This window comes from Dermacentor variabilis, chromosome 10, assembly GCF_050947875.1.
Source record: "Dermacentor variabilis isolate Ectoservices chromosome 10, ASM5094787v1, whole genome shotgun sequence".
NCBI lineage: Eukaryota > Metazoa > Arthropoda > Arachnida > Ixodida > Ixodidae > Dermacentor > Dermacentor variabilis.
In genome coordinates, this window is record NC_134577.1 from 22,655,257 (window position 1) to 22,680,158 (window position 24,902).

Here is a 24,902-nt window from a genome sequence, read left to right on the forward strand (position 1 = left end):
ATACAGCGAAGCTTGAAACGCTGATCGAAACGTTTCAATGGGACATTATGCAAAGACACACACGTGACTAACAGTTCGTGTTCGGCACCGCATTTTGCAGCGTAGCGGAATCGTGCCAGCCCGGTAGGACGGCAGTACGCGAATCACGTGACTGCAGACTACAGCGTCTCCGGGATCGGCCCACTTTTGCTATTACACTGTCTATAAAGAACGCGCTAGATATACTATACTGAAAGTCTATATAGGACAGTGTATACACTTATATTTTTTATACGGGACGCCTTCCGAGCAAGCGAAAGCTAGCAACACTAAGTCGAGCACAGCTCAACTCATTCATTGATACTTGACCTCCATCGCAGCCCAACGAAAGACTAACAAGAGGGGGGATGAATGTTGGGCGGGTGGGTTGAAAGGAAGGGGGGCAAATGAGCGTCAGAGGAAGGCAGGGGAGTCTAGTAGTGGTCGTCCAATTGCCGCCACGGAGCACCCGGCTGCAGCGCATCGTCGATGGTTGGCTTGTCGCCGGGTCAGAAACCCCGCCACAGGACGCAGAATATACGGCCGTCCGGTCATTGAGAGGGAGTCGACAGGCCGACAGCAAATCACCGGGGCATCTGCACACGACACTATCGTGGACCCTGAGCAGACTCGGGACACAAGTGCGTCAGAGAGGATTCCGACCGAAAGACTCGATCGGAACGGATCGAGGATAACGGAATGACAGTCGCCAATGCGCAAGGCAATGTCAATGGTCCTGGACTCATTAGTGCCGGAGAAGTCGGGACTGGCTTTAGAGGGATAGAATGACTTGGGATAGGAAGGAACTTCCGAGCTGTACGGTCGAAGGTATATGCGCTGAAGGTATACGCGATACGCGGTGAAGCTGCTCACGGCATCGAATGGTTGTGTGCGAGAGTGGCTTCTAGCAAATGTAAAAATTAACGTTATGAGCGGGAAAACGCAATTGCATACGCTCCTGTACTTCTACTACTGCTCTAGGAAATGTACATGTTAATTTACTCTCTCTCTCTCTCTCTCTTCAGATTCGTGCACCTCGATCTATAGAATGAACAGATGAATGCGATCAGGGATGAAATGCAAAAGTACGCGCTGCAGTACCTCTATCCTGCACACCCGCCATTGTTGCATAGTGGCTTTGGCACTGCACTGCTAAGCACACGCACAAATGCCGGCCGCGGCGGCCGCATTTCGATGGGGGCGAAATGCAAAAATGCTCGTGTACCGGCATTGTGCGCACGTTAAAGAATCCCAAGTGGTCAAAATTATTTCTCAGCACCCCCCACTACGGTGTGCCACAGAATGAGATCGCAGTTTTGACACGTAAAACGCCAGAATCTGACCTCTACTGCAAAAGAACCAAATTCGTCTACGTTTTCTTTTTATAGTTGGCTTAGTTAACAAAACCAATAAATCTCAACCAACACACCTCATATTCTGATAATGATGAAACAAATACTGTACCATATTCTCATTCTGGAATGATGAGATGCATTCTACTAAGTTATTGCGGTACAGTCACATCAAGGATTCGGAGGCAGCGGCTCGGAACAGATTAACTGGACGTTGACGTTGCGAGGGATTAATGTGCCATAGTCAGGATTGCTTCGGGAGGGATGCGGCAGCCGAAATTGGGGATCGATTCGACGACATCGTGCTGAGCAGCGTAACGCACATAGCTTCAAGGGACTGACAGCCAATTCCAATCGCAAGCCGTTGTTTCCTCGTCTAGTCCCAGAATAGCTTTCTGATAGCTCAGATCTTCAGTCGGATCGCCAGCCGCAAACGGATAATATCAGTCACAAAGCAAACTTTCCCCAATCGTGGCTGGACGGTATACGCTCTGAAGAAACGTCGTTTTATAGGATAACGTTTGGTGCCTCAGTTTCGCTAAACGCAAGCACTTTGCAGGGCGTTACGGTACGCGTCTCTTGAGGACATTTAGTATAGCGTACTGGAAAGTAAACGGGAACGTTATTCGTCAAGGCGCCACCTGGTGCTTTGTGACAAATCCGTACACCCCAGGACGATGCATTAGCACACGTATTGCCGTTTCCATCCCGATGCGTCTCACGAAGAGTATATACACGGACGTTAGAATCGCCCAACGGCATCATAAATTCAGCTCGCTAGCCGCTCATGACTCGTAATTCAGGGAATTGAGAAGGAGCGAAAGCTTAAATCACAATTTGCTGACGACCGATGATATGGAGCGTGCCGCCATCTTTGAAAACGCTATTTCTTAGCATATGTAAACACTGAGTCCGCTGATGTGGCCAAATTACGCACGTTTACAAAGCCCCTCCCCTGCAGAAGCCACGGAAACCCAATGGCGTACGAAGCATGCACAGAGAGGACAGCGGTGTTTGTTTACGTACGTAAGGAGTGTACATTTGCTCGGGAACGGTATTCTAAAACTGCCTAATGACGCAGTCAGGCAGCTTCACAGCGCCGCCCAATGCAGGGAGTTTCTATCGAACGAACTCCGGACGACACCATTGTTTTTACTGAGTTACGCGCCACACATGCAAAAAGAAAGAAAGAAGAAAAGAAGAAAAGAAAAGAAAAGGAAAACGCACGCCTCGCTGAAACCCACGATAGGGAGAAGTGAAAAGGCGCGATGGCACGGAATGGGGTTTGCGGCAGCTTCCCGAATCTCGTCGATCGAGTCGCCTCGGTTCTCATTTCCTTCGTGCCATTGTTTTATCCTCCCTTCGGGGACTGCCTTCGCTTCCATTTGTGTAGGTTGTCTCAACAGATGCGTGCAATGCAGCAGAAGCTTGCGTTTGTATCGGGAAATTAGGACCAGAGACGCGACGCATTCCTCCCTCGATACAGAGGGCGGTGCAGTTGACCTTGTGTGCAGGACATTGTGGGGAAGAACTTGTGTGGAAGAACTTGTGTGGAAGAACTCGTGGCAGGGACCTTCTGTGGAAGACGCTGTGATGGGACCTCGTGTACGTGATCTTGTGTACACGAACTTGGGAGGAAATCACTGGGTATATGGTAATGCGCCCAATGTAATGGATATTTCACCTAGATAGTGCTAATAAAAGGCCTAAAGCAATGTGTTGTTTTAAAATTGACGTCAGCAGGAGTAACATTCGCAGCAGCCAACGACACAGAACCGCGGCAGGAGGTGTCACGTACATCGAGAATGTTGGAGGTTATTTGAGGTTAATTATTGAGTGTATAACGCCTCTTCAAATAGGCCTTATCGGTAAAGAACGGTGCTTTCCTATAAGAATAGCCTCTAATGGGCTGAGTTTTCACGTACGATGAACAAGAACACAGACAAAATTGACGCTGCGAAGTATATCCGGAACTGGCCCTTACTTGCTTTTCCGCAACGAACAAACTCAGCACGCCTCTCGGAGCACGTTTTCGGTTACGGATAGTACAGACCTGACCATGCTCGCCCTAACGCACTCGGTTTTTCTCTTTTGCAGCGTTAACTCCTCGTCGTCCCGTTGCTTCCTTCGATGACCTTCCGCTCAGACCCGTGGCGATCCCACTTTCGACGGAGAATGCTGGCGGGAGAGCATCCCTCTTCTTGTGCTTGGAAGCAGCACTCGGAATGGATGGCAATATCGACAAATGGGGGGAAATGCGCGGACACTGTCAATGTTTGGAGGGAGCGCAGGAGCAGATTACAGGAGAGGGCGAGCGAAGGAAGTGGGGCGTCGATGAGAAAACGCGGTACGCAGACAGACGTACAGAGATTGCAGACGCGCTATAGACAGACATACAGACTGCAGAAGCACAGACAGACGGAGAAACAGACGCAATGATTGCAGACGTACGAACAGACAGAAAGAGACTGCAAACGCACGCAGACAGACTAACAAACTGCAGTAGTACCGAAAAACGAAGAGACGCACACATAGATGTAAGAGCTGCAGACGTACAGACAGAAGTAAGGATTAGGGTAGTGCAAATAGACGTAGAGACAGAAGTAAGTATTGCAAACGCGCAAGCAGACGTAGAAAAACGAAAGCAAAGGCGTAAATGTTGCAGACGTACAGACAGACGAGAGAGACGCACGCACAGACAAGGATTGCAGACATGCAGACAGACACTGCGGAATCAAAGCGAATCGACCAAGCCCTTGCACACAAAAATAATAAAGGAATGCACCAAGAAAAATAATACAGAGAAGAGGAACGCGTATAGTGGGACAAGCCAAAGACAAAAGTGCAAGGCGCCGAACTAAGAAGTAGAAGAACAAGAATACAGCAGCGGCATGCGCGGCATATTTCGTGACAGCAGAGATCCCCTTCCGTGACTGTGAACGTCGGAAACGGATTAGGGACGTAATTCCCGCGCCGCCATGCCGCCTGTTGGTGTTGGAGAGAACTTTGGCTTTGCTCTTTTGCGCAGCTCCGCGTGCCTTCCAACATCCGCTACTGCGTGTGCGCCCTTCCCCCCCAGGCTTCGCTTCCATTCGCTTTTACATATCCAGTGCCAACGTCCATCTCATACACCCACATAGAAAGCACAAAGCCGCCAGCAATCTCCTGCCGGTCGCTTCAGCGACTCCTATCTCTCTGATGCGTCCAGGAATGCTTTCAACTTGGCGCACGGTCGTGGGCTGACGGGAAATGACGTAACAAAAATCGCGTCCCCTACAACTTCGGTCCCTCCTGTGTTTCTTGTTTCTCAGTTCACTTGTTTGTTATCATTTCGTTTCTTTCGTTTTTCTGCCTCGCCATAGCAGTGTTTGCCTGAGAATAGATTGAGCGGGTCGGGGACGTTTCGCCAAAGATCGCGGCCCATTTGCGTAATGAAAAAGACGGCCGCGCCCAAGAACGCTGACATGAGTGAAAGAGACCGACAGAAAAAAGTTTAAGGGGAGAAGGTGGGCGGTCCATGGTCTGCGTGTAGCACATCGTCACAGGAAGCAATGGCAAAAAAAGAAAAAAAGAAAAGAAGAAAACAGACACTTCCTCAGACGGGTTAATCTTCGATAATGAATCTAATGCGGGAAGTTCATTAGAATTGTCCTCCACCTTAATGAAATGTCAAAAGAACAAGCTCGGTATTCGCTTGTGTTTTCTTGCGTGTGCGATATATCGGAGGCAGCGCTGACAAGTCTGAAGTCGGTACAGACGAATCGATATAAATCGACAGCACTACGTGTGTACACAGGTAAGCGATAAGAAAGCTGGCTGCGAGCTTCAAACTGCGATAAATGCCTTTGTGGTTTTCTGGAAAGTCCACGACAAAATTACGTCACATTAACCCTTTTAGGCACTGTGTGTCAATTGTGCGCGCTAAGGTAACTCATCGAGAGCAAATGCACAGTAACTACCAATGAAAATAATGATCTTTCAAACACATAACATACATCTTGAAACACTACTGATTGGACCTCGATTTCAAATCTGAAAAAGAAAATATACGCGTAACGTGGTCTAGCAAAACAAGTTGGAATTTAAACGGCCGGTTGTTTGCTTGCGGTGCGTGTACGTAGTCATATATAGCAGGTTTAGTTCCTTCATTATTATAGAGCGCATATCTTAGGCGTCCCTTCCTGCGTTGAGCGTCGGCGTCCCTCGGCGTAACCGATCGCACAGGCACAGCGAAGGGTGAAAGAGCGAACGCGGAGCGCAGCGGGGGATGAAAGTGTGACAGCGAAGAGAGCGCGAGGAGAAAAGCGGAGGAGTAGGGTTGGCGAAAGCGTGAGAAGAAAAGCGTAGCGGCTCGCAAGACGGGCTCTGCCACGACGACCGCTACGTGATGGCGCCAGAGTAGCGCGCCGCCGTCTCTTCACCAATGACACCATCGATAAAGGATGGGGCGAGCGCGTTCACCGATACCACATACGGAAACAACACGCTGCGTGAGCGGAGGTCTGTCGGGGCGGCTGCTGGGAATGGCGCCCACGCGTCACCCACTTGCTGCCTCTCGCGATCTCCGGGTAAGCGAGGCACTCGCGCCACACTTCCCTCCGTTTGCATGTAATGTGCCGCACGAGACAGATTGTCCGCGCCAGCCACGCTACTCTCGCAGTGTTCTCTTCCGAATATAAATCATGTACCTATATAACCATAATACAAAATATGGGTTTGCATGACGAGACATTGGTCTGTTGAGATGGTAAGGCCTTGTGTGTGCATTAATGGCCAGCCTATCTCCTACAAGAAAAATCATCGGTTTTTGGGTGTCATTGTGGACCGGGACCTCTCTTGGAGCCCTCATGTTGCCCACTTGAAGAATAAGCTCACATCTATTGTTCATGTCTTCAGGTTTATCGCCGGGAAAACATGGGGATCGTCAGTGGGCTCCATGCTGCAGTTATATCGAGCACTTTTTATCGGATTGCTACGTTATAGTTCTCCCGTGCTTGCTAAAACATGCAAGTCAAATCTTCGAGAACTACAGAGCGTGCAAGCACAGGCACTACGTGTTTGCCTAGGACTTCCGCGGAGCGCCTCAACAGCAGGAACCATTATAATGGCTCGAGACCATCCGATCACGACTTACATTAGCATCGACACGCTTAGGGCCCATGTTCGTCATGTTTCACGCATGCAGTCAAGCTCTCTTGCCTGCCTGCCAGAACGACGACCACAGGCGTCCTTCTCCAACGAGGTCAGCATCCATCGTGCCTGTCTACCATCGGGCTTCACACCCTCAGCACGTTCAACCTCAGCTTTGTGGTGTTTAGAACAACCTCGAGTGTGTCTCACGGTTCCAGGTATAAGAAAGAAGACCGACCTGCCTACCTTTGCCCTGAAGCAAGCAGCTCTGGATTGCTTGAACACTTTCTACTTTGACCGAGTCCACATATATACGGATGGCTCTTCCACTCAGACCAGCTCCACCGGCGCAGTGGTTATACCATCACGATCAATTAGCGTCCAATACAAGATTTCTCACATGACAACATCGACCGGATCGGAGCTTGTTGCCCTCCGAGGTGCCGTTGATTACATTAACAACCAACCCGCTAATCGGTGGGCAATATTCTGCGACTCGAAGGCGGCCTTACAATGTCTACTGTCATCTCTTCGTCGCGGGTCGTGTGAACAACTAGTGTCGGAGATACGAGAAGTGCACCATCATATGATAGCGAAAGGACACGACGTCGTGTTTCAGTGGCTGCCTAGCCATTGCGGTATCTCCGGCAACGACCTCGCTGACGAAGCTGCCAGGAAAGCGCACGAAGGAGCAACCCTTGTTTCTGTACCTTTATCGCGGACCGACGCATCCCAACACCTAAGCAAGGTAGCGCACCGTATGACATTACAGAAGTGGCACACACCTGAATTCGCCCAAGAACGATTGCATTTCCTCGACCCCTCTATGCAACTGCGGCTGTTACCAGGACTTCTGCGAAATGAAGAAACAATGCTGTGCCGCTTACGCTTGGGCGTCGCATTCACCAATGCATATACGTTTTTGATTGGAATGACTGATAGCGCCGACTGCAATGCCTGCGGTGCCGAGGAAACTATAGAACATCTACTGTGCTACTGCCCATCTTTTCGAAACGAAAGACATGACCTCTGCACAGCTCTCAATCAGCTCGATAGAACACCGTTCACCTTGAAGAAGATCTTGGGACCATGGCCTCGCATATCACAGCTACAAAAGGCCACAAAAGCTCTGCTGCGATATTTGAAGGCTACTGGATTGAGTCAGCGACTATGATCCGGACTGAGTGACTGAACGATATCCCCGGTGGACTTTCTCTTCTTCTTTTAATCTTTCCGTCCCCTTTTCCCTTTCCCCAGTGTAGGGTAGCCAACCGGGCTCAGTCCTAGTTAACCTCCCTACCTTTCCTTATCATTTGCTCTCTCTCTCTCTCTATGGGTTTGCATGTACGCGCAAACCAATGGCACCGTACCCTGTTTCTCTCAATGGCCAGGCTATCAAATACCAAAGTCTCGCCGATTTTTAGGTGTAATTACTGACAGGGACTTTACACAGCGATCCCACTGCCTCTACCTAAAGCTGAGACTAATTTCGGTTGAGCGTAAATGAGATTCCTGCGCGGGAAAACTTCGGGCACGACAGTACCGTCCATGCTGCTGCCACTGTACAGAGCACTGTTACTGGGATTTTTACGGTACAGCTTGCCGGTTTTGGCGAACTCATGTAAAACAAAGATTCGTACCCTCGAAAGTTTGCAAGGCCAGGCACTACAGACATGTCTTGGACTGAGTAGAACTCGTTGCTGGGCGAGTTGGTTGGGATCTAATGAATACATTGTTGCGCCAAAAAAAAAAAGGCAAATAAACACTTGGGAAGGAAGAGTACCAAACGACAGATTGTCGTTTCGTACTCTTCCTTCCCAAATCTTTATTTTCCTTTTTATGGCGCAACAATGTATTCATTACGTCTTGGACTGCCACGACGCGTCTCGACTCACGCAACAATCATAACTGCTAGAGACTACTTGGTTCCAACGCACATAACAATTGACAAGCTTAGAAGCACACATTCGACATCTGTGTCGCGTACCCAGCCACATGAACTCATGATCTCAAGCCACATTTTCCAAACTTGTTGCCATCCATCAAGGCGACCTTCGCTCAGGCTTTACACCAGTAGCAAGACCAGTGCTACCCCTGGGGTTCCTACGCGAGCCACAAGTACGCTTCACGATTCCGGAAATTACGAATAAGACCCGTCATTCAACAGTGGCTCTACGTCAGTTCACACTGCCATTACTGAAAGAGGCATATGAACTAAGAACGCACATTTACACCGATGGATCTGTCTCCACAGGCGCTGTTGTCACCCCGGCCTTACACGTTACAATTACTTTCAAAGTGTCCCATGTAACGACCTCTACGGCAACAGAACGTGCCGCTCTACGCGCCGCTATTAATTACATTGCCCTAGAGAAACTCTGACACTTCCTATACCATTATCAAGCACATATACTGCGAGGGGCCTTCGTTTACTTAATCAAACCAAGACTGAAACTTTGTGGAACACCCCGATTTTCGTCCACTTCCGACCTCCACCGCCTGGATCCTACATTGAAGCTGCAGATTCCATCGGGCTTCTCCCGCCGTGATGCAACTTTACTGTGCTGCCTCTGGTTAGGGGTGGCTTTTACGAAAGCCTACTCAACCCGTATTGGAATGTCCGACACGCCGACTCGTGCAACTGTGAAGAGACGTTGGAGCACGTGTTGTGTTTTTGTAATCTCTATGACAACGAACGCGACGTTCTTCTGAGGGTGTTAAACCGATTAGAAAACAGACCATTTTCAGAGACTTAAGATTCTTGGACCATGGCCCCACGCATCGCAGGCTTACAAAGCGAGTCGGGCACTTCTACGTTTCATGAAAGCGACTGGCCTCTGTGACAGATTATAGGCGTGAAGTTATGGACATCTGCATATACACACACCGATAGGACCTTCTTCCCTCCTCCTCTCCTTTCTTTTCTTCCCCTAAACCCCTTCCCCTGTGTAGGGTAGCAAACTGGACGTGCGTGTGGTTGACCTCCCTACCTTTCGTTCCTTCCTTTTCCTGCTGCTTGACACGCATACTTTTTACGCGTATAGAGCTGCGCGGAAATTTCCCGATAGGCAGCATCGTAATCGTCGGCGAATTTTGGACATGTTTTACTTAATAAAGCGGAACAAGAAACGCGTGTCTACTGCCTTCGCGCTCCATGTCTTTCCTGCATTCCCTCCTGCTCCTCCTTTTTCATATCCACAAGTCTTTTCATCGACTTCGCATTGAGCCTTTTACTGCGTTTGCGCAAACTTAATCTCAACAAATTCTCCCGCGTATACGTGGGCGAGCTAAATTTGGCGCCCCACATCGACGGGTCCGGCAACACGAGGACCGATCGTCGCAATCACGACGCCCCCTGAAATGGCGCACGTTCGAGCCCCGTGGCAGCCATTTTTTTTTTCTCTCTGCAACCACCGCTCCAGCGCTCCTACATACCAACAGCTTTCCCGCGTCAAGTTGCCATATAGACGCGTGGCAGGCGGGTTTCCGAATCGCGAAGAAGCTGCGTTCGGGGAGGCTCAAATCGGCAGTTTCCGCGAGTCCTAAGGAATAGCGGGAGGGGACGAGGGGTTCACAGGAGGGTTAGTCGTAGTGCCACTAGCCGGTGCTGCTGCTGCCGCTTTCGGCACGGGCCTTTCCTCGACCGTTAATGGCTCCCTCTCGCTCGCCTCGCGAGCGGCATCAAAACCCCGCTCCCCGGCCACGTGTTGGGCTTTCCTGCATCGCACCCACGCTACGCGAGAGAAGCAAAGCCCAAGTCACGCAAGGGGACGATCGTTTTCCACGGCCCACTGGGGAGTCGCGACCTTATAGGCTAGAGTTGCTTGGTCGTAACGCCGTAACCCCGCGCCGCGTGCGCGGCTACATCGAGGGTGGGATAAGATGGAGACTCTAAGGTGAAGAAGACGAAGAACGAGACGAAGCCAAAAGCCAAAAAGCAAGACACGTTTCACTTCCTCGATGTTCCGGTATATAGCGTAGCCATCCCCACCCGGCTGCTGTCATTAATGGCGATAAAAGAAAAATAGGGAAGGGGGAGATGGGTGTCCTCTAGCGCAAAGTCGGCGGCGAGCCATGTCACGGGACCTGCTTGCGTTATAAGGCAAGCCTCTCTTGCGAGTCGTAGACGCGACGTATTGTACACCGCTGCACGCCTACGCGCTGCACGGGTGGAAATGAAATTAGGCCCACGAACGTTTTAACGCTTGTACGCTCGCTTCCCACGTAGCGCGCCCTCTGGTGCGATGCAGCGCGGTACGACACGCCACTTCTGTGTGCTCCTCCTCCATGCAGCCATAATGTCTTACGTTCTCCGCGCATGGTCTATTGCTTGGTCTTAAGTTTCGCAGGTGTTTTTCAAGAGTGCCGGTTGCAGATGATATAACTCTAGACTTTGAGCTGGATAATTCAGAGAAACCGGGCATTATTTGCAAGAGAAATCCAAACATATTCAGCTAATTAACAAGAAATCGCTAATATATTTCTTAAACAATTACTTTACGGCACATGGCTCGATTTGTGAATTGTAGCCGGTGAGTCTGCAAGGCGTATCCGCTTGGAATAGATTTCCAGAATGACACCAGTTTGGAGATATATGTGCCATCAAACTGGCGTTGGTAGCGGCGGTGGTGGTGGTATAGCAGATGGGGTTACCTGGAATACATAGCCGGCAACTGTTCCCCCTGATCCTCCCCCGAGTCGAGATCAGGGGTGCGGGCACCAGGTGTCGAAGAGGCCCGTAAGAATGCACTGTTGTTCCGCTTCCTCTCTCATTCGCTTACCTTCTCTTTCTTGTATATCTTTTATGCATTGACACGCGAAATAGAGTGAAACGTCCATGTATCTTGTTCCACGTTTTGGGAAAAGATACCTTAAAACTGGTGTCATCCTCGAAATTCATTGCAAGTGGAGCCGTCTTGATAAACTTACCGGCTAGCATTCGTAAATTGCAATACGTGCCGCAAATTAATTACATAGGAAGTTAATTATCAAATTACTTTGCTTTAGACGAACGTGTGTTTTGATTTCTCGTACTAGCAATGTCCGCCTCTTCGAAAGAAATCGAGCTAAAAGACAAGAATTGGGCTATCAGCCACAGGCTATATTTTTTTCGAAATTCCGTAAAACTTGGAAACGATCACTACGTATCGCGCGCGTTCACCGTAGTACATGTGTTCAAAGTCAACACATTTGCGCAGCAGACTATGCGCACGGAACTTAGCGGAAATGACAAGTGACACCGACAAAATACAACACGTCAAATCAAATCACTTTATTATAGCATCGCAATCCGAAGAGTGCAGATGTTGAGGGCCGCGAACTAAAAGCCACAAGACGGCTCGACGAGGCCCTCGGTCTCTTCAGGGTCAGCACGCTTCCTTTGCTAGTGGTGCGGCACGGCTTCGTTACACGTCAAGTTGCGAGCAAGTTTTGAGCGCTACAGCTCCGCGTTTTCCCGCCCTACGCATGCGCACTGACACCTAAGCGGCGCAGCGCACACATGCGTGGACGAACTCGTGCAATTCGCTCTCACAATTCCAGAACGGACGGTCCAACCTCAGACATTGGACACAATATTCTTTTCCCTCTCTCGATGTCCTCTGATGGACGAGCGTATCTGTGACAAGCGTTACAGATACGACATTACTTTGAATCACACCGGCGTTCGATACGCACCTGCATAACCCATCGCACTCAGCGACACCGCCTGCATATACGTGCGTGCGGATTCTCGTTCGCAAACACGTGGACCGCGACGCGCAGGAACGCATCTCCCAGATTGGCTCGCGAGCGATATCATTCCTCTTCGGTCCATTACGGGGCCTCTCTTTTGAAACCCCCGACAGGAAAGCGAGCCAGTGAGGCGCGCGAGCGCGCGCTAACGTTCCCCAGCTCGTCGTCCGTGAAAACTGCCTCGGCAAACAGATGCGTATAGAAAGAAATTATCCAGGACCAGTGATTTACTGCAACGACCGGCGCACAGACGGCAACGCTAATAAACGCGGACAGAACCCTCGGCTCGGTGTAATGCACGGCGTGTGTGTATACTAAAGCCGCAGCCACAAAACGACGACCAAACAGCGATAAGATCGACGTGAGAAGCTTCCGCAAATCGATTCCCATTCAAGCGGACCCGCCGCTCTCGCGCCGACTGCCAGCAATACACCATCGGCGGGCCGGTCATTAGTGCTGAACGGCGGTGCGGCCGAGCTCATTCAGCCGTGCATATTGGCGGTAGCTCGAGCGGCTATACACACGGCTAGACGAGTGGCTCGCGCTGGATCGTTGCTCTCTTCAGCTCTCAACGTTCTTGGGAGCATGAGCGCAGACTAGCAGAAGACGAAGGGCACACCGGAAACAGACGACAAAAAGAGAAACTAAAACAAAGAAGCCGCCTGCTTCAGCTGCTTCGTCGTCTGTAACGAGCAGAAGGCGTTTTGTTCCTTCAGAACCAGAAGTTAAAAAAAAAAAGAAGATCACGGTGTGCAGCACGTTAGGAAGGCAGAAAGAACCCCACGCAATGATCAGTGAGGACAAGAACCAGACGAGGATACAGCGAAGGAGACAGTTTGAATTAACGAGGCTGGGGATTCGAGGCGCTGAAGCACTCGTACCTACTGCTCCAGCGCGAGTTTAGACCCACAGACACACGTAGTACGTGTGCCTGCCTGTCTGTTTTTCCGTGCAGGACGGGGGGAGTCCATCGACTAGTTCCGCGCCATTAAGCCTCAATTAAAGCGACAAGCCCGTGAGCAGCGTACCTTGCGAAGACGCATTGCTGGCGAGCGCACTCTCCGACCCCGAAACAACGGGGGCACCGGCAGCCGTGTAAAGGCACTGGGAAGAAGAAGGTAAAAAAAAGAAAAAGATGTACGAGAGGAAGTCGAACGAGACTGCGAAGTGAGGAGGGAAGAAAGGGTCTCGAAAACAAAGCGCAAACCGTAGGCAGTGCTTCGCGACAGCTTGCTGAAGCAGTACTGGCCTCCACTAAAATCTACTTCGACAGTACACGGAAAGTCTATACGACGTCTATAGACGGGATGTGCACTAATGGCTTTATTGTTCCAAAATCAAAACACAAACCCCAACGGACAATGCCTAAACAAACTATTGCTATGTATGGGGAGTCATTTGAAAGCCAGTATAAAACGGTGGCTCTTCGGTGGTCAACGGTGGCTCTTCGAAAGGAAAATTTAGACGGTCCTTGCAAGGTCGATACTATGCCTATAGACGCCATCTGGAGTAATGGCTTTATTTAAAAAAAAAAAAAAAGAAGAGAAGATAGAGCTCAACGGACTCCTAAAATACTGCACTGGCGTGTCTGGAAAGTCAATTTAAGCTCGTTAAATGTTAACCGAGGTTCTTGCAGAGATGTAGACGTAGATGTAGAGATGTAGTTTGTAGAAATTGCATAGGCATTAGCGGACAGTTTGGGAGCCTGCGGACCGGAGCGCGACCAATGGACATGTACTTTTAACGACTTCGTCAAATTAATATTCTGTACGTTTTACATGGTCAAAACAACAAGTTTCCCGTTTTTATCTGTTGAGTTTTGCACTATAGTGTGCACAATGTAGTCACCTTAACACTTCAACTACAGCTGACATTGACTTTAGTTAGTCTGAATTAGCGTTAGTTGTATTTTTCTGTACATCAAGTCATTTCTCTCTCCTCATGACAAATATAGGAAAGCAGCGCCTTATCAATCAATTGATCAGTCAACCAATAAGTTAGAACGGCGAAGATAAATGGTGCTGAAAAGGATTGAAAACTGGGCGAGTTACTACGGATTCACGACTTCATTGACAACATGCGGTAGACCTGATTTATTTAGACTGTTCGTTCACAGATTCGCCATGTGACAGGGGTAGAAGTCTACATTTTTTGCGGAGGAATCGCACATGCGGAAGCACGCGCCTAATAATGGATTCAGACAAATAGAGGGAGAGAGAGAGAGAGAACGGTAAACGAAAGGCAGGGAGGTTAACCAGCATTGAGCCCGGTTGGCCACCCTACAGTGCGGGAAGGGTGAGAGAAAGATTAAGAGAAGTGAATCGAATAAAGGGGAAGACGTCATCTGCAGCCCCAAAAGGACTCGTTCCTGGACCTGTCGCTCCGATAGACGGCTTACCGTGAGCGCGAGCCGCCGATCTCGGTGGCGATGATTGACAGAAAACAAGCATGTTTAAAAACTGTCCCCATAGAGTTTCCTGGCAAATTTCCTAGCAAAATTTCGCACCGCGTTCTGATACCCCCGGAGTGATTGTTAGTATGTAGATTTGCTTGATCTTCGTTCTCGCGGCTTCAGACGCCCTTGTGGCTTTTCTTCACTATATGTTTCATCTGTTTATTACTCTATATTTCGAAGCAATCCTAATTTTCGAAACGCCGAAGGCCATGAGCCTCTGCACTTATGGAGGATCACTGCAAGTTCTAACGTTCGTAACGCAAAGCCGTTTGAAGCCAGGAGCACGACGTTGGGGTTACCCCACACACTAACCCGATGTAAAAAAAAAAAAAAGCGGCGGCTAAGCCGTCGTGTTTGTAGCTTCCGCAGTTCACTAGCGCCAGAGTTCCCCCTTGCAGTTTTTGCAGGGAAACTCTTTAAGCTTCGTTTACATGAACTCGACCCGAGTGAGTTGAGTGGGTCGAGTGAGAAGTAGAGCTGCACCAGCTCGACCCTACATGACCGCGTTTGCACGCATCGTGTCTATACATAGCGAGTTGGGCGAGCCAACCTACGTACGCTTCTGGGCGGGTTGACAGAACACGTCTCGACGCTCGCTCGACACGATGCGCCAGCGTTCACAGAAACGCGACTACCGGGTCTCGGCTCGACGAGCCGACTCGACTCGACTCGACCTTGTCGGGTTCACGTAAACGAAGATTTTTTTTTTATCTTGGTCCACACACGGCATGCTCCGAAGCAGACCGCAGTCCTCGTCGTCATTGCCGCTTTCGTTTCGACGCGTGTTGCATTGAACGAACGAAGAACACACGCGCACCAACTGCGGCTCGCGAGCAGAAAGGAAGGAATAGCGCACACATGTGTGAGACCTTAAAGGAAAAACGAGCCGTCGAGGAAGAGAGAGACAATCCATTATTCAAGCATTCACTCACCGGAGGGAGTCACCGCCGCAGAGCCCATCCAAAGAGGGCGAGGAGTAATTTATTACTTAACGATAACAAATGAGGTGCCCCGAACCTTTTCAGCGCTTTTGCCGCGAGCTATTTGCACTGCGTTCCCTTCTTTCTCACGTGACAGTCGAAGGGCGTCGCTCGTCGCTCGCGCCGTTTCTGTATAGGTATCCCGCGGCACCGTTGCGATAATAGCGTGCAGTATTCTTGAAACTGCCCTCGCAGGAACATCCGCCGAAATTCGGCGTAAATACTGACGGAAACAAAGTCAACTGAATGTCGACAAGAGACAGTGCACGTTTTTATGCAAGCAAGTTAACACCCTGCTGGTACCGCGGCTGCAGAGAGCTGAATTTAAGAATGTACTCACGGTTAAGAACGAAATCTTAGTGGTTGTAATGTGGCCGTGACCTGGGAAATGCCAGTATGCAACGAATAAAACCACTCACTTGTAAAAAATATCGTTAGTTTATAGATCACGCGGATATGCGTTTGCCTTACTTACGCCTCACATACGTCTTCGCTTTCCTGTATCTTTTTTTTTCTTTTGTTTTACGCGTAATCAGTACACATCATCTACAGAAACAAGTTCTGCGAATATTGTAAGGCTATATTTCGTAGGCCTACTACAAAGCGTAATAATTGTCTCACACGGAGTATTACCCTGAATTTCACTGGTGTTCGGTATGCATTCTATGGCATAAGACAGCTTATGAAAATATTCTGTAGTAGGTTTACAGTCCATATATTATACAGTGGTAAGTTATATTTGTGTAAAACATATCGTGTCCCAGCTAACGTTAGCCAAGCTGTTATGAGAAAGCGGAATGAAGAAGAAGAAAAAGAAAACATGGTGCAAGATGGTGCATAGTGAAGCAGGCAATGCAGCAGTTGCCAACGTTCAGAATAAATCACTCAAACTCATTCCTTTGAACACCCATAGAGTTTTCAGTCCAGTTTACATGAATGATGTAGGCATTCTATCCAGGAAGCGTTACTTAGAGTATGAAGCTATAAACACAACATTGATTTGGAGACTGCACACAAGATCGGTGGACATGCAGACTACGCATAAAAAAAAAAAGAAAGTGCCAAACCATAAAAAGCCAATAACCTCGTATTAACGCGTATCTCTTGTAAGTTCACTTATGTGATCATATATCGAATATTATATGCGATGGCGCCACTCCGTATTCACTGTAAGAACCATAAGCAGTGTATATAGGAAGCGCCTATGCACAGCCTATAAACATCATATATCGAAAGTTAAGTTCGCACAACTAACATTAACTTATTATATTCGATAGCCCCGCCACACACATTGTGAGGACCAAAGCAGCCTACATAAGTTGGCTACGCGCAGTCTACGAAAAATCAAAATAACAGTAATAATAACAAAAAAAAAAGAAGGTGTAGATTTCTTATAGCCACATTCCTGCCAAGGTTGGCTTGAACGCCAGTTCAAGCTCCCACAGCGATGCACGGTTTTAGGGCGCTGCGATGAACAGAAGGAGAATAAAAAAAAGAAGTAACGAATGAAGAGAACAAAAAAGAGAGACAAGTTAGGAAGTCAATAACGAAAAATACGAGCCATCGAAACAACGCGACGCTCAGGGTCGCACGAGCACTTAGCAGTGCACCTCGCTCTGTTCGCCCTCGGCGATCCGCTGCCCTCTCCGGGCGCGCACACACATACGGTCGCCACTACAGCTCCTTCCTCGCCGACTTCGCTCGCTCGCCCGCCGACTCGGCCTCACCGGCGAGGCAGGCAGGCAGGGCAGACAAGGCGCGCCTCGAGGCTAGAGTCGATTTCCCAGAGACCCGCCGAGCGGCCAGGGAGAAGAGAACCCGGGGCCCGCGCCGAATATTTATCACGCACGAGAAAACATTGAACGACGCTGCCTCAAAGCAGTGTGTGCGGCAACGCGACGGGTGACACGGAGGAGGAGGAGGTCCTGAATACTGACTGCCTCGGCCTCTCTCTCCACTTTCTTGCTCGTTCCTTGAAGAGCCCCGTTTCACTCTTTCTTTCTGCTGACTTCTAGTTTGCGATTGAAATGCATCGAGTTGCCGCTAGGGGGCGCGCGCAGCCTAGACACGGGAGAACGTAGAAGCGAGCGAAGGCAGGCATGGCAGGAAGGAAGGGATGGAGGAAGGAAGTCGGCCGATTCAGTTAAGGTTCCGGTCATTGTTTTGCTAATGGCTTATGTAGATCGGAGAAAAGGATCTCGCCCGGTCGGAGAGGACTTCTTCGCCGCGCCGGTGTGTGTATATTATATACGGACTCATGCGCGGCCGGATCGAGTTCCTTCGCTGTCGCTCGTTGCGTTTCGATTTTCTGTTCTTTCTTCTTTTTTTTACTTTTTTGCGTGCCTGCGTCATGAATTTTCTTAGACAAATAGGACGGCGCACTGGGAGAAGGGAGCACAGAAATTGCGACATGAACCGGAAAAGGCGAAACAGGATGGAAAGGAGCCGGGAGGCTTTGGAGAAACGTGGAAGCACATCTCGAAACGCCGCGCCACAGAAGGGGTTCGGAATAACGTTAGCTGAGCAGGCGATGGATGAAGAAAAAAGAGCTTCGATGTATGAGCGGGTGAAGGCCGTATGATTCATGAGCGCAGGTATATCTATATACCGTGCTCTTTCGACCTTTACACGGCAAAACGAGCAACGAAAAGTCGAAGCTTGTTTTTCTTTCTTTTTCTTTTTTTCCCAGAAATGGCGCGCACTATTTGACGGAGATGGATAAAGGATATGCTTTATGAATCCTGCGAATGGTGGGTGTGCAGCACCTCACCTCTTCTGCGTGTACTACGCGTCGCCATCGTCACGTTTTGTCGAGCTGCATAATCATGAAGAGTTCTTAGATAACAGGAGGTCCCAAACTACGGCTCAAATTCCTGGCACGCCCCTTTGTACCTTTCGCTCTCACACACACACGCTCTACACGTTTGAGGGGAGGGAAGGCTGATATAGTTACTCTAGGTGCTAGATACAGTAACTGTATGCCTACGTACAGTCGGCGTCACTCTTGTGTAGAGCATGCGAACGGCGGCCGCCGGGGCGCTCCGGAGCCAGCCAGCGACGCCTAACGGTAGTGGCTGGGCCCCGAGATTGGAGATGTGTCGGCCGCGCGTGCCCAGACACTTCTTATGTCGAGTCCAGGAGCTACCGCTAGCGGCCGCCACTACCGCGCTCTACACAAGGGTGACGCCGACTGTACATAGCAAGCCTAGGGTTTAATTACCAGACGTATCACCTGTGAGAAACAAAGTGAAACTCGTCACTATACCTATCGTCTACTAAAAACTGCTCGAAAAGGCTAAACCGACTGAAAGAAAAAGAAAGTACCGATTGCAAAGGCCCTTATTTCCTTTCAATAAAAGTACGCTTCAAGGTCTTGTTTCGCAGTGCTAGAGAGAAAGTGGCGTTCTATCTCACGCGTCGTCATCCTCAAGCAGTGCGTCAGTCAGCTCTTACTGGTCAGTAGTACGTTAGCAAACACCTAATAGTGTCCAACACTTATATTGACACAAGAGGCACACACGTGGTTATCAGATCAGTGTGTCCAGGCACTGAGATGAAAGGGAGAACAAAAAACAGAAAGCGAACAGGGAAAAAAACAAACAGGAGAGGACAGGGTAGACACGCACGTTTTTTTTTTGTTTTTTTTACATGAAACGCGAGCCGTTTAGACCAGCATTATAGGTTGCCGCCCGGGTTGGCAGCCCTGTACTCGCGTTCCGATACGCAGCGCCCGGAAGCACGCAACGGATGATGCCACGCGCGCACGGATCAGCAAACGCCAAACAGAAAGAAAACCGAGGCGCGTGCGGCGGCGACGACAGGCGGGGTCGCGCGCTCGGAACGACAAAGAACGCAAGACGGCCCACGCCCCGGCAGAACGACGACGGCGCGGCATCATCACGCGCCCCGTATGTGTATACGCAAACACGGTTCAAACATCACCGTCCCTAGCTGTGTAGCTTCTCTCCCGGCACAGCGCACGCCACATCGGACGCGAAAAGACAAAAGGCTTCCCGGGCCGCCACGATCATTCTTCGGCGGTAAGGGAAGACGACGATCAACGCGTCTTCCTGCTCAACCAACCAACCAACCAACGCCCTCCAACCCTCCTTTATTTCCCATCGGAAAAATAACAGCTCGAGACGCCACGATTCGGCGGTGGCGGCGACGACGACGCGGCACGAAGCAGGCAGGAGGCGTAGGGATTGTTTGTTGGTTGTGGGGACGCGGAATAGGGAAGTGGGGAAAGGGGTTAAGCGACGGAGCAGGCACTGCCTCGCACAGACCCTGGGGCGAAAAAAAAAAATAGATGCGCGCATCCCTTACCTTCCTTCGACGCTCCTCGAACCGTGGCGAAGGCAAACAAACAAAAGAAAGGGGCACCGCTCTTTCACCTCGTCTTCCCACGCACGTGCACCACGGAACCGTCCCGGCAATTTCCCGTTTTTCTTTTTTTTCGCCTTCCCGAATCCCCATTCTCTCTTTATCCCTACGCAGCCGTCGGTATGGGAAGGGCTTTGGCAGCGGTTTCTTTCTTTCTTGCTTGCTTCTGTGGTTGCGAGGCAACGAGCGTCTCCCTTTTGTTTTTCTCGAACGTTATACGTGTCGTACTCGACACAGCCTTCTTCGAGGACAGCTTAGCGTATACGATCACCCCCGCACGCCGCAGCGCGTGCTATATAGACAAACTGCAACAAGCGCACCGGAAGGATCTAGCGCGCTGTTTTTGCGAGGCACGCCGCACACTTGCCCGCTATACTCCCGCAGATGTGCGACGCAAAAAGCGAAAAAGCGTTCGCGCTTGCTTCCCTGAGGCCCGCTGGCACAAGCAACCTAAACGAAAGCAAGACAAGAAAAGAAACCAAGACTCAAAGGAAACGGGGAACAACGTGTACAGGGTGCCAGTGTGTGTGTGTGTGTTCGATGGACGCGTCGTCGTCGGCTTGAGGAGGACACCTTGTCACCGTAACGACATAACGTCACGTGCTATGCGCGCGCGCGCGCGCGCGCCATTCATCGGCTTTTCTCTAGCGGGTCTTTTGTCTTTCGCTCGCGTATGTGTGGGCGTGCAGCATACGCCCGAAGCGTGCGCTGAGCTGCGTGGAGCGCGTGCGAAACGCGCTGCGATCAGGACCCCGAAAGCGAAACAGCCGTGCGTATGCGGTAAATGGCCAGAGACGGAGAATGGTTGTTGTTCTCGTTTTCTTCTTTTCAAAAGCTGTCTCTGTTCTTCCTCCTCCACGACCCCGACAGAAGACGCCTTGTTGCGCGGAGAAGCGTCCAAGCTGTGTGGAATTCTATTCTTTATTTGAACTGAATTGATCTTTGAGCTCCGTTGTAACTGGCCGGCCAGCTCCGGCGTCTTCGAAAACGGGAGGATATCTTTTTTTTCGTTTTTCCCCGACCTGCTGGCTTGTTAAGAGCTCGAGCGTGCATTTGCGCTTCGCTGAGCACTAAGGAGCAGGACCCTTGTTATGGACTGCGTGCAATGCGTCCAGATGTTGTTGCATACTGCTGCTGCTGCTGCTGCCCGATGAAGAAGAAGAAGAAGGAGGAGAAAACGGATGGTTGTTTTCGTTGCAGCCTTAACATGGACTCTTGGAAGAACATTTAACGTTGGAAGAATAGAAGAGACGAGAAGCACGCCATGACAGGGCGGCATTCGAAAGCTCCGGTGGGTCGATTTCAAATTCTGGAGGACCACCGCTTGGACGAGCACGCACAGCACTCGTTGGATTCCGGCAGGTTCGTTGATTTAGTCTGTGGCGCATATGCGGTGTTTATTATACACGGCGCGAATTTCTGAGTGTTGATGATGTCGGGATGTTTTGTGGCTCAAGGGCCAGAATATGGCCAAAAGAGCGCCCAGCAAGTGGTAACGAGTTGTAAATATTGCGGTAAAGGACGAAGTACAGATGTAACATCGCTTCTGGGAGGCCTAAAAGTGGGTCGCTGAATAATATATTAGATATATAACCATGCCCCGCCAGGTGTGCCGTGAACATAAAAGTAGTGAAGGGATGATAAACTAAGGGTGATGCAATCGTAATAGTGCGCGAGAAGCACTGTTGCCTCACCAAGGCCTTTGAACGCAAGGGCCCGTAAGGCGCTGTAAATGGTGTGCCGTCGCAGCCGCAGCCTTTGATGAGAGGCTGTACTACGTATCGCTTGGGTGTATAACCCTAAATATACTATGATCGTCTAAATATAGCATAGCTGACTAAATAAAACGCTAAACTAAAAGCTTCGCAAGAAAGCGTATCGTAAAACTCGTTACGGGAAGTGTGAAATACATCAAGAGAAACGCGGTCACTCGTAGTGCGTGTCACAATGAGTCGTAATATGCGTTGCTTCGACACCGCGAAATCCTTAGTGATAAAAGTATTCAGAGAATGATGGGCCAGCGCTAGCTTTCCTCAACGGAACTTTGGAGCAGTACAAGTAGGATTATAGACGTCCTGGAGTCAGCGTTCAATTGCGAGTGCACTGGGTTCGTTCCTTTTGGCAGCGGTTGTAGGTCACACCACTTAATTGTTTATAACATTGTTCAATAAATATGAGCGTAGGTCAGAAGTGGGCTCAATGTTCATTCTATGAGCGTAGGTCAGCACTGGGTTCAATGTTCATTCTATGAGCGTAGGTCAGAAAGTGGTTCAATGTTCATTCTGTGAGCGTAGGTCAGAACTGGGTTCAATGTTCATTCTGTGAGCGTAGGTCAGAACTGGGTTCAATATTCATTCTGCGACCCAGGTAGTTTCGACTGAATGCAGCCCTCAGGAACAGTTATCTGTGTCGCTTAGGGCATACACCACCGATCCCTAGTGCGATAACCGTGGAAGTTAATACGATGAAAGCATTACTTGAATGCCCCGCATACAGCGACGAGACATTTTGCCGTGAGCGCCAAGTAGACATGATTTGTCATGCTCCGCTAAGGTAACGCTACATCTTTGATTTTATATGCCTTTGCCCGTCAACAGAGCGGCGGCCCTTGTATTCATTGCTCGCATACGTTTCATCAACTGGCCTTCTGGGAAAGCTTTAACCACGGTTCGCTGCATGATAATGTTACGCAGTTGAAGGCGAAGACGTTTCAATGGCATATTCGGATGAATATCGACACCGTCTCACTCGCAAATGTCAATATAAGGTTATACTCGCACAGCTAATATTTTCTAGTTCCTTTTTCACGTCGGGAATCTCAAGTCCCTTCTTCATTGCAGAGTAGCACTACGGCGATCATGTGCCCGTCGTCGTCAAAAATGTCTGCCTCCAAAAAAAAAAAAAAAAAGAAAGGCGCTTCTCTCTCTGAATTTGCATAGTTTTCCCGCAATGATATAGGGACATAAAATGTTCAGTCTATTACACCCCGCAACAGTTCGTGACTACGTGAATTACGCTAACGGCTTGTCGTGCAACATGAACGTTTTATTTCTTCCATCGCTATCTCGCACAAACGCCCATAAAGTAAACACGCCCGCTTGCAGCGTCCGAAGCGCACATTGTAACCGGTGCAGTCAGTATATCACCTCGTGAAAAGTTAAACGGAGAAACGCTCGGTCGATCTAATGAGGTCGCCGTGTCCCATTACGGCAAACAATTCCACACCCGACTGTTAGACAATGACCGAATCAATATGTATACGCCCAGCAACAAAACGACGGCAAAGAAAGAAAGAGAGAGAGAGAGAGAGAGAGAGAGAGAGAGAGAGAGAGAGAGAGAGAGAGAGAGAGAGAGAGAGAGAGAGAGCAAAACACGATGGTTGCCAAACCAGAGGTTCGCTTAACGACGTGCTACAGGGATGATATCGAAATTCAGTCGACACGGTTGCGTAGCCCGGCCGTATACGACAGTGGTCACGTATGGCTTGGTTAGGGTGAGTATCCACGCAAGCGAGCGTTGTGTAGCGTGCTCGGCGACAGTTAGAATGGAGCTCGTCCCATCGGACATCACACGTACGCTGTAAACGCGTTCACTCGCTCGATTGTGATCAGTCTGATGTCACGTGAAGTCGATCCAAGCCGAAGGGCTTGGATCGACGATAGAGCACGAAGGGGTGAAAAAAAAGGCGTGACATGCATGACTTGCAAAAAATTGTAAGCAAGCGCATGCTACGCATACGCCCGACGAAGATGTATGAGCGAGATTATATCGTTTTTTTTTTTAAGCCTCACAAAATTGCTTGTCCCGTTTAACCAAGCAACCACTGCAAGAACCGTGCACGACATAGCAGGAGTGTTGTTAGCTGTGCTGGTTGGTGCAGGCCGGAGGGAATCGAACATTGCAAACGACGAAAGACCCAGCGCTGACTAACAGCACATCCTGTATTGCAAATCCGCAGCAATATATACGAAACGTCAATCTGCGCAGAAAACATAACGACACCCATTTCGCCACAGGCCACCGCTGCCCGTAGGTCATCAAACATTAAATGTGTGATAACCCGAGGAACGCCGCAGCGGCCTGTGATGAAATGGTTGTGGCGTTTTGCGCACACTTCGTTTCCTGCAGGCTATAACACATTCGATAGGTAGATGATATACATTAAGGAATGGTTGATAGTAAGTGTCGTGTCTGCCATCTCCCCTTAAGTATTGCCGTTTGCGATGTTCGATTCTCTTATGCATGACATTCAGTTGCAATTCAAGTCAATACAAACGTCAAGTCAATATAAACTCAACATATTTTTCAGACTACTTTTGTAATGGAAAGCCCAAGCCCGATTTTACATCAATTAGAATGTGAAGAACTTGTCCGCCTTTACTTCTGGCTGCTGAAAGCACATTGGTACGCAAGAAGAAATGAAATGTATTTTGCAGGAAACAGTTATTCAGTATATTAATGATTTAGTAATTGATATGCTGAACTAGCCGCGATTGAAATATCGCCTTTAGGGGAATCAAAAAAGCTACCGTGGTCTTTGGTTAAGCTCATCGCACATAAATCACAATTGTGAGGTATCAAAGAGGCGCGAACAAAAAACAAAAAGATTGGACGGTTAAACTACTCCAAATTTTATTAAACTGTCTCTATCCCTCTCGAATAACCAGTAAAACGTTTAAGCACAGAATCTAGTGCCACATCCTCTTCTTGTATATCTAAGTGTCTTCGACAAATTCCATAAGGTAAATAAAAAAGTATAAACTCACGGTTCAGGAGCCGTGGCACGGCGAAGCCGGGATCATTCTGAAAGGAAATAGAAGAACGATAGGTCATCAGACAAGCTTGGCATAT

General features: G+C 49.4%; 1 protein-coding gene across 4 annotated transcripts in view; it reads right to left on the minus strand.

The window, feature by feature from the left end:
- Nucleotides 1-24,902, minus strand: part of LOC142560123 (latrophilin Cirl-like) — an 848,550-nt gene that overhangs the window by 414,987 nt on the left and 408,661 nt on the right. For all 4 annotated transcript variants that reach the window (XM_075671956.1, XM_075671952.1, XM_075671953.1 and 1 more), the window contains one exon: nucleotides 24,818-24,854. The gene's annotated coding sequence lies outside the window, so the exon portion shown is untranslated. The remainder of the gene's footprint in view (nucleotides 1-24,817; nucleotides 24,855-24,902) is intronic.